Consider the following 9,930-nt stretch of genomic DNA (forward strand, 5'->3'; position numbering starts at 1 on the left):
TAGATATCATACATGTGTTACAGTTAACAGTAGACATCATCATCTTTAATTCATTAATTAACCCTCATATTGTTGGTTTTTAGTGAATCTCGAGTCGTGGAGTAAAAAAAAAAAAAGCGCGTTCCCGATTGACGCGCGACACGTTCGAGTGAATGAATTTCTCGCGTCACCAAATAGGCGCGTGAAACAGAACGCTTTAAAAAAATGTGTTCGCGCGCGCCTACGGGGAGGGGGGGGGGGGTTAGGAGGCAAAGCTTGCAAAACTTCAAGTTGGCAACACAAGCTGAGACCAAACCAAATATTGCAATGAAAAACATATTTAGTTTGCCACAACAGAAGTCAAGAGTAAAAAAAGTTTTGGTTTTCTTTTCTTCTGTTATTCATTCTTCTGACATGTCATGGAGATGGCTCTCTTGTATGTTAGAGACATGAGCAACACAGAAAGAGAGAGAGAGAAAGAGAGAGAGAGAGAGAGACATAGAGGGAGAGAGAGAGAGAGAGAAGAGAGAGAGAGAGAGAGAGAGAGAGAGAGAGAGAGAGAGAGAGAGAGAGAGAGAGAGAGAGAGAGAGAGAGAGATAGCGATAGAGACAGAGAGAGAGATAGCGATAGAGACAGAGAGAGAGAGAGAGAGAGAGAGAGAGAGAGAGAGAGAGAGAGAGAGAAAGAGAGAAACAGAGAGACAGAGAGAGAGAGAGAGAGAGAGAGAAAGAGAAAGAGAGAAGGAGAGAGAGAGAGAGAGATAGCGATAGAGACAGAGAGAGAGAGAAACAGAGAGACAGAGAGAGAGAGAGAAAGAGAGAAAGGTGCAGAAGACAGGTAGTAGGCTATTCACACGGTTGAAACATATAATAAACATGATAGGGAAACTGAGGAGTCCAAACAGACATTAAAGTGAGAAGTCATTAAAGTGAGTTTGCGTTCAGTAGGGTTTTCAGTACATTTATCTTAATAAGCCATCCCTTTAAATACAGTCTACCTTTTAATTAGAATTTTGTCAACAGAACTCACTAGAGCACATGGAGAGAACAGGTTCAGAATATAGGGATCAATGAATGAAAGATATCTATGCATATTCTTCTCCGTTTCAGCACCAAATAGTAGATTTAAAAATACTCTGATTTTGTAGATTATTTAGGCAAATTTTAGGGTTAACAAAAGTATGTGTGAATCATTTAAAAAACAAAAAAAAAAGCAGGTTTGGAGACCCTGTACACACTAAATATATTGATGAATCAAAAATACTATCGTTTGATTCATCCTGAAAGTTGCCATATTCAGTTGTTCAATCTATGAAATATTGGAAGGTGAGAAAAGTGTACAATTGGGGTTGAACAGTAGTCCTATAAATCTACCAATCCTCACCTCACATCGTGAACCGTGCTCCAGGCTCCAGGTTTAAACTGAAAAGTGTGGTCATGAGTTCATGACTTTCCATGAAGATTAAAATAGGGGCCACGTGTCGTAAATTACTGCACAATGTTAGCCTAATATAATCTACTAATTCTCAAGAACAACTACACTGACGTGACAGAGGAAAGAAAGGTCAACGGAATGGAATGGAGTGATGCAAGATGTAGGCTACAAAACTGAAGGAAACTAACACTAAAGAGACAGTTATAAATGTGAGAAAACTAACACTAAAGAGACAGTTATAAATGTACATTATGTGTGTGTTACTGACGGTGGTTCTTACAGTGGCTAACATTTAACAATTGTTAAATCCTGGGTCTCCAAATTTTCCTCTATGCAAATTATGTGGGTTTACAATTCTAATTCTGAATAACGACACAGCTATTCGTAGCCTACTTCACTGTGGAAAAAGGGCTGCAACCCATGTCATGTTGATATGATTTTCAGTCTGCTTCCATATGACTGGTTTCCAGGGATTATAAGGAAAAATCATCTTAAAATAATTGCTACGTGTATTTACAATCCCCATTCTACAAACGGATTACTTATTTACCTAGCTTTAATCAATTTATAAATTCAATGCATGGAGATTATATCGGAAAAAAGAAAGTGTATCCATTTTCCACTTGGAACCTGGCTGGTTTGCTCGACCTTATTTTTTATGTTTTTATTTATTTTATTTCACCTTTATTTAACCAGGTAGGCCAGTTGAGAACAAGTTCTCATTTACAACTGCGACCTGGCCAAGATAAAGCAAAGCAGTGCGACAGAAACAACACAGAGTTACACATGGAATAAACAAGCGTACAGTCAATAATACAGTAGAAAAAAAAGAAAGGCTATATACATTGTGTGCAAATGGCGTGAGGAGGTATGGCAATAAATAGGCCAGAGTAGCAAAGTAATTACAATTTAGCAGATTAACACTGGAGTGATAGATGAGCAGATGATGATGAGCAGATGATGGTGTGTAAGTAGTGATACTTGTGTGCAAAAGAGCAGAAAAGTAAATAAAAACAATATGGGGATGAGGTAGGTAGATTGGGTGGGCTATTTACAGATGGACTATGTACAGCTGCAGCGATCGGTTAGCTGCTCAGATAGCTGATGTTTAAAGTTAGTGAGGGAAATGTAAGTTTCCAGCTTCAGCGATTTTTGCGATTCGTTCCAGTTATTGGCAGCAGAGAACTGGAAGAAAGGCGGCCAAAGGAGGTGTTGGCTTTGGGGGTGACCAGTGAGATATACCTGCTGGAGCGCGTGCTACAGGTGGGTGTTGTTATCGTGACCAGTGAGCTGAGATAAGGCGGAGCTTTACCTAGCATAGACTTGTAGATGACCTGGAGCCAGTGGGTCTGGCGACGAATATGTAGCGAGGGCCAGCCGACTATTCACGGTTTCACTTATTCACGGTTTCTTCGCCCGTAAAAGTGGTGGGAATTATGAGGGAATTAAGTAAAGGTCAGAATATGGTATAAGTGTAGAGACACCTTAATTTATTTATTTGATCTCCACCCTAAACGAATAGCGGGTGAATAGCGTGCTATTCTCGTGCTTAAATTCAAGGTCAGAATACACAGCGAGAGAGAGAAGTTCATAAAAATTGAATGAAGTTCCATTTACACGCGCTTAACTCGGGTCTGAATTCTCCCTTTAGTTAGTCCTACTTAGTATTCAAAGTTACGGTAACTTTACAAGAGTGTTCTTGTTACTGTGCATGTGCAGTATTCATGTAAATAAAATGTAACCCAAATCACTGAGAAATGGAAGAAGGATGAGGGAAGGTGTATTTACATTAAAAAAAATTAAGTTACAACACTACAGTGTTACCCCAGAGAGAAAAATTGTTATGGTAACGCTTTACGTTAGGGAAAGGGAAAAGGGGGGAATACCTAGTCAGTTGTACAACTGAATGCCTTGAACCGAAATGTGTCTTCCACTTTTGCCCCAATCCCTCTCAATCAGAGAGGGGTGGGCTGCCTTAAGGCGCCGTCATGCCGAGAAAAACCTTACCGAAGTCCCACACGAAATAAAAACGTCACAAAATGTGGTCAAATATATATGCACAAACTCTTCCAGACTGTTTTGGCTGGGAAGCATGTGAATACCTTTAATCGACTTCCTCTTCACCAGTGCCTGGGGAGCAGTTGTTGTTGGGGATTGACTGCCTTGCTAGCTCGGGGATTCGAACCAGCGACTTTTAGGTTACTGGCCTAATGCTACCTACCGATGTTATTAGTACAGTGTAACCCCAGAGAGAAACAGAGTTATGGTAATTATTTATGCTACAGTGTTGTTATTGCTGTACTTATTACTGGGTACTGAGAGAAACGGGGCATCAGTGTAACCCCAGAGAGAAACGGGGCATCAGTGTAACCCCAGAGAGAAGCAGGGCATCAGCGTAACCCCAGAGAGAAGCAGGGCATCAGCGTAACCCCAGAGAGAAACAGGGCATCAGCGTAACCCCCAGAGAGAAACAGGGCATCAGCGTAACCCCAGAGAGAAACGGGGCATCAGTGTAACCCCAGAGAGAAGCAGGGCATCAGCGTAACCCCAGAGAGAAACGGGGCATCAGTGTAACCCCCAGAGAGAAGCAGGGCATCAGCCTCCAGGGGAAGGATATGACTCATTCATGTCACTCTGCAGGCCACATCCTCAGTCTGACTGTAGGGTAAATATGGTGCCTGTCTATCTGTCTTAGTGTATAGTAGATATGGTGCCTGTCTGTCTCATTCAGACTTTAGGATTGATATGGTGCCTGTCCGTCTCAGTCTGACTGTAGGATTGATATGGTGCCTGTCTGTCTCAGTCTTGGTGTAGGGTAGATATGGTGCCTGTCTGTCTCAGTCTTGGTGTAGGGTAGATATGGTGCCTGTCTGTCTCAGTCTTGGTGTAGGGTAGATATGGTGCCTGTCTGTCTCAGTCTTGGTGTAGGGTAGATATGGTGCCTGTCTGTCTCAGTCTTGGTGTAGGGTACACATGGTGCCTGTTCGTCTCAGTCTTGGTGTAGGGTAGATATGGTGCCTGTCTGTCTCAGTCTTGGTGTAGGGTAGATATGTGGTTCCTGTCTGTCTCAGTTGGTAAGAGTGTGTCACTAGCAACACCAGTCGTGGGCTAAATTCCCACAGGGATCACATTCTATTGTGTTCTCTGGATGAAATGCCATGCAGATGCTGGATCTGATCATCACACCTGAACCTCAGAGTTGGACTCTTTAGGGCTTTTCTTGTTTCCAATGTTTCCAAGGAGTAACAATAACATCACGCTGTTACTTCAGAGTACCTGTAGGGTACTTCAGCTTGAAGCCTCAATACTGTTTTCCATGGATAGTCTGATTCCTTTACACTCTATTCCACTGTTCTGTCTGTCTTTATCTGTCTACCACTCTATTCCACTGTTCTGTCTGTCTTTATCTGTCTACCGCTCTATTCCCCTGTTCTGTCTTTATCTGTCTTCCACTCTATTCCACTGTTCTGTCTGTCTTTATCTGTCTACCACTCTATTCCACTGTTCTGTCTGTCTTTATCTGTCTACCACTCTATTCCTCTGTTCTGTCTGTCTTTATCTGTCTACCACTCTATTCCACTGTTCTGTCTGTCTTTATCTGTCTACCACTCTATTCCACTGTTCTGTTCTGTCTTTATCTGTCTACCACTCTATTCCACTGTTCTGTCTGTCTTTATCTGTCTACCACTCTATTCCACTGTTCTGTCTGTCTTTATCTGTCTGCCACTCTATTCCTCTGTTCTGTCTGTCTTTATCTGTCTACCGCTCTATTCCCCTGTTCTGTCTTTATCTGTCTTCCACTCTATTCCACTGTTCTGTCTGTCTTTATCTGTCTACCACTCTATTCCACTGTTCTGTCTGTCTTTATCTGTCTGCCACTCTATTCCTCTGTTCTGTCTGTCTTTATCTGTCTGCCACTCTATTCCTCTGTTCTGTCTGTCTTTATCTGTCTACCACTCTATTCCTCTGTTCTGTCTGTCTTTATCTGTCTGCCACTCTATTCCTCTGTTCTGTCTGTCTTTATCTGTCTACCACTCTATTCCTCTGTTCTGTCTTTATCTGTCTACCACTCTATTCCTCTCTTTTCTGTCTTTATCTGTCTGCCACTCTATTCCACTGTTCTGTACTGTCTTTATCTGTCTACCACTCTATTCCTCTGTTCTGTCTTTATCTGTCTATCACTCTATTCCTCTCTTTTCTGTCTTTATCTGTCTGCCACTCTATTCCACTGTTCTGTACTGTCTTTATCTGTCTACCACTCTATTCCACTGTTCTGTACTGTCTTTATCTGTCTACCACTCTATTCCACTGTTCTGTCTGTCTTTATCTGTCTGCCACTCTATTCCACTTTTCTGTCTTTATCTGTCTATCACTCTATTCCCCTGTTCTGTTTTTCTTTATCTGTCTGCCACTAATTTCCTCTTTTTTGGTTTCGCCTTTCACTCTCTCTCTCCACCCTCCTTCTGTGGTTCTTTGGTTTCTTAAAGTGGAAGAGGTGACTTAGAGAAACTTTTGAGCTGTAACACACATACAGTACTGAAACATGCAGCTTTATTTTCTGGTAATTTTTTTACTTTTTGGGGAGTAAAAATGTTTGACAATTAAAAATCCTATTTTCCCTAACCCTTAACCTTAACCTTAACCCCAAATCCCTAAACCTAACCCTTAAGCTTTAAACAGCATTTGAACAAATTCAGGACATGAAAATTGTCCTGACTTACAAAAAGTTTGTGTTAACCTACCTTGTCAGGATATTCAGGTGAAATCAAATCAAATCAAAGTTTATTTGTCACCTGTGAAATGCTGAATACAACAGGTGTAGATCTTACAGTGAAATGCTGACTTACATCGCACTAACCAACAGTGCAAAAAAGGTATTAGGTGAACAATAGGTAATTAAAATAAAATAAAAACAACAGTAAAAAGACAGTGAAAAATAACAGTAGCGAGGCTATATACATTAGCGAGGCTATATACAGTAGAGAGGCTATATACAGTAGAGAAGCTATATACAGTAGAGAGGCTATATACAGTAGAGAAGCTATATACAGAAGAGAGGCTATATACAGTAGAGAGGCGGCTATATACAGTAGAGAAGCTATATACAGTAGAGAGGCTATATACAGTAGAGGGGCTATATACAGTAGAGAGGCTATATACAATAGAGAGGCTATATACAGTAGAGAGGCTATATACAGTAGAGAGGTTATATACAGTAGAGAGGCTATATACAGTAGAGAGGTTATATACAGTAGAGAGGCTATATACAGTAGAGAGGCTATATACAGTAGAGAGGCTATAACAGTAGAGAGGTTATATACAGTAGAGAGGCTATATACAGTAGAGAAGCTATATACAGTAGAGAGGCTATATACAGTAGAGAAGCTATATACAGTAGAGAGGCTATATACAGTAGATAAGCTATATACAGGAGAGAGGCTATATACAGTAGAGAGACTATATACAGGAGAGAGGCTATATACAGTAGAGAGGCTACATACAGACACCGGTTAGTCAGGCTGATTGAGGTAGTATGTAGATGTTAAAGTGGTTAAAGTGACTATGCATATATGATGAACAGAGAGTAGCAGTAGCGTAAAGAGGGGTTGGTGGGTGGCGGGACACAATGCAGATAGCCCGGTTAGCCAATGTGCGGGAGCACTGGTTGGTCGGCCCAATTGAGGTAGTATGTACATGAATGTATAGTTAATGTTAGGAGTCTAGGGGCCCTGATAATGTAGGAAAACAAGTACACACACACACACACACACACACACACACACACACACACACACACACACACACACCCCAACAGGTTCTGTGTATATCCTTGGTTCAGGGTGTTCTATAGTTGGTTTTGATGGGGTTCTTATTTTCCTGCTGGTCTGTTTGCTGTTGTTGTTCTAATTCATTGTGGTGCTCGTCTGGTGACTCCAGTGATTTGTTAGTGTGGTTACTGGGTGTCTTGTCGTGATTCATCTGTCCAGCTAAGTGTGGTGGAGGTTTTGGTTGTTGTGGAGGTTTTGGTTGTTGTGGAGGTTTTGGTTGTTGTGGAGGTTTGGTTGTTGTGGAGGTTTGGTTGTTGTGGAGGTTTGGTTGTTGTGGAGGTTTGGTTGTTGTGGAGGTTTAGTTGTGGAGATTTAGTTGTTGTGGAGGTTTAGTTGTTGTGGAGGTTTGGTTGTTGTGGAGGTTTTGGTTGTTGTGGAGGTTTGGTTGTTGTGGAGGTTTTGGTTGTTGTGGAGGTTTAGTTGTTGTGGAGGTTTGGTTTTTGTGGAGGTTTGGTTGTTGTGGAGGTTTTGGTTGTTGTGGAGGTTTGGTTGTTGAATGTTTTCGATCTCTGTAACGATTTACTTTTAACTACATATCCCATAAGACATGTATTACTCATCTATAAGCATTTCATGAACGTGTTATAACAGGTCCCAACCGCATTATTAAAGGTGAATGAAATATATCCATAACATATCTATATCGCATTCATGTCATGCTATGTAAGATCTCATATTTAGGTATCTTAATAATATCTTAATAGATGCATTAGTACAATGACAGCGTAGCGTCATCATTATGGCTGTTATCAACAGTGAACTTCTGCCATACCAGTGTTAGTGAATATGCTATGGTGATTTATAACCTGTACAAACCCCACTTCCCCCACCGGCCGGTAAAAGCCAGTGACTTACCTTCTTCTTCTTCTCACTGAGATCAATGGTGCATAAAATATCTCCATATTGTTGAATCCTCAGGGTAAATATTACGGATCAAATGGTGTCATGTGACAACTTCATCTGTAACTCATTAACAGCTCTCCTCCACATGACAATTAGGTCATACTGGTCTATGGCGCACAGATGAAGGGGTCTATGTATGAATTCTATGCAGTCAATGTAAAGTCAAATAAATGTTTCCATTCATAAAGAACTTCATGGTAATTAACTGTACAGTTTGTCATCTGAGCTATAACACCAAAATCAAGGGAAAGATGGGGGATACCTCATCAGTTGTACAACTGAACGCCTTCAACTGAAATGTGTCTTCCGCATTTAACCCAACCCCTCTGAATCAGAGAGGTAAGGGGGGGGTCTGCCTTAATCTACACCCACATCTTCAGCACAGTGGGTTAAACTGCCTTGCTCCGGGGAGGAATGACATAACTTTACCTTGTCAGCCCGGGGATTCGATCCATCATCCTTTCGCTTGCTGGTCCAACATTCTAACCATTAGGCTAGCTGCCGTTAAAGGTCTATTTATAAATTCTATGTAGTCAATGTGAAGTCAATTATATTACATATCTAAATATAGCAATATTTATCTATTATAAACAGTGAAATAACATTGTTAACTAAATGTTTCTTGAGTTTTATGATGACTTTGTAATGTTTATTAACAGTGTTTGAAAAGTGTTGACATTGTGCCAGGGGCTTAGCTAGCTAGCTACATTACTGAATAAGGGGGAAATGCTAGCTAGCTGCATTACTGAATAAGGGGGAAATGCTAGCTAGCTACATTATTGAATAAGGGGGAAATGCTAGCTAGCTGCATTACTGAATAAGGGGGAAATGCTAGCTAGCTACATTACTGAATAAGGGGGAAATGCTAGCTAGCTACATTATTGAATAAGGGGGAAATGCTAGCTAGCTACATTACTGAATAAGGGGGAAATGCTAGCTAGCTACATTACTGAATAAGGGGGAAATGCTAGCTAGCTACATTACTGAATAAGGGGGAAATGCTAGCTAGCTACATTACTGAATAAGGGGGAAATGCTAGCTAGCTACATTACTGAATGAGGGGGAAATGCTAGCTAGCTGCATTACTGAATAAGGGGGAAATGCTAGCTAGCTACATTACTGAATAAGGGGGAAATGCTAGCTAGCTACATTACTGAATGAGGGGGAAATGCTAGCTAGTTCTACTACCTTGTGTTCGTACATTTTACTCACTAAAATAGTTATTGCTATATGGGTCTGAAATGGGGAATTGAATTTGAATGGTTTGAATATACATCTTTGTTAAAGCCATTCAAGAAAAGTCAAACAAACATTTTTAAATAGTAGGATTTTTCGGCCAACAAATGTTTTCTGTGCTACATCTAGAAAATGGAAATAAAATGTTTATATTTCCTTTAACATTGTTTTTTCTGTATTCTTTACTTTTGACAAGGGAGGTATGTTTATGAATGTTTATGAATGTTTTATGAGGGTGGCAGGTAGCCTAGTGGTTAGCGTGTTGGGCCAGTAACCAAAAGGTTGCTAGCTCGAATCCCTGAGCTGACAAGGTAAAAATCTGTTGTTCTGGACCTGAACAAGGCAGTTAACCCCCTGTCTCATGGTAAATAAGAATTTAAATGACTTGCCTGCTGAAATGAATGGGAAGTTATAATTGGCTTTACATTTACTGCATAGAATTCATATATAGATTCTTCATCTGTGTGTTATAGACCACAGTAACTTAACTGTGATGTGGACGAGGGCTGTTAATGAGTAACGATATGACCTTCAACTACACCATTTGAT

Source organism: Salmo trutta, chromosome 28, assembly GCF_901001165.1.
Source record: "Salmo trutta chromosome 28, fSalTru1.1, whole genome shotgun sequence".
Lineage (NCBI taxonomy): Eukaryota > Metazoa > Chordata > Actinopteri > Salmoniformes > Salmonidae > Salmo > Salmo trutta.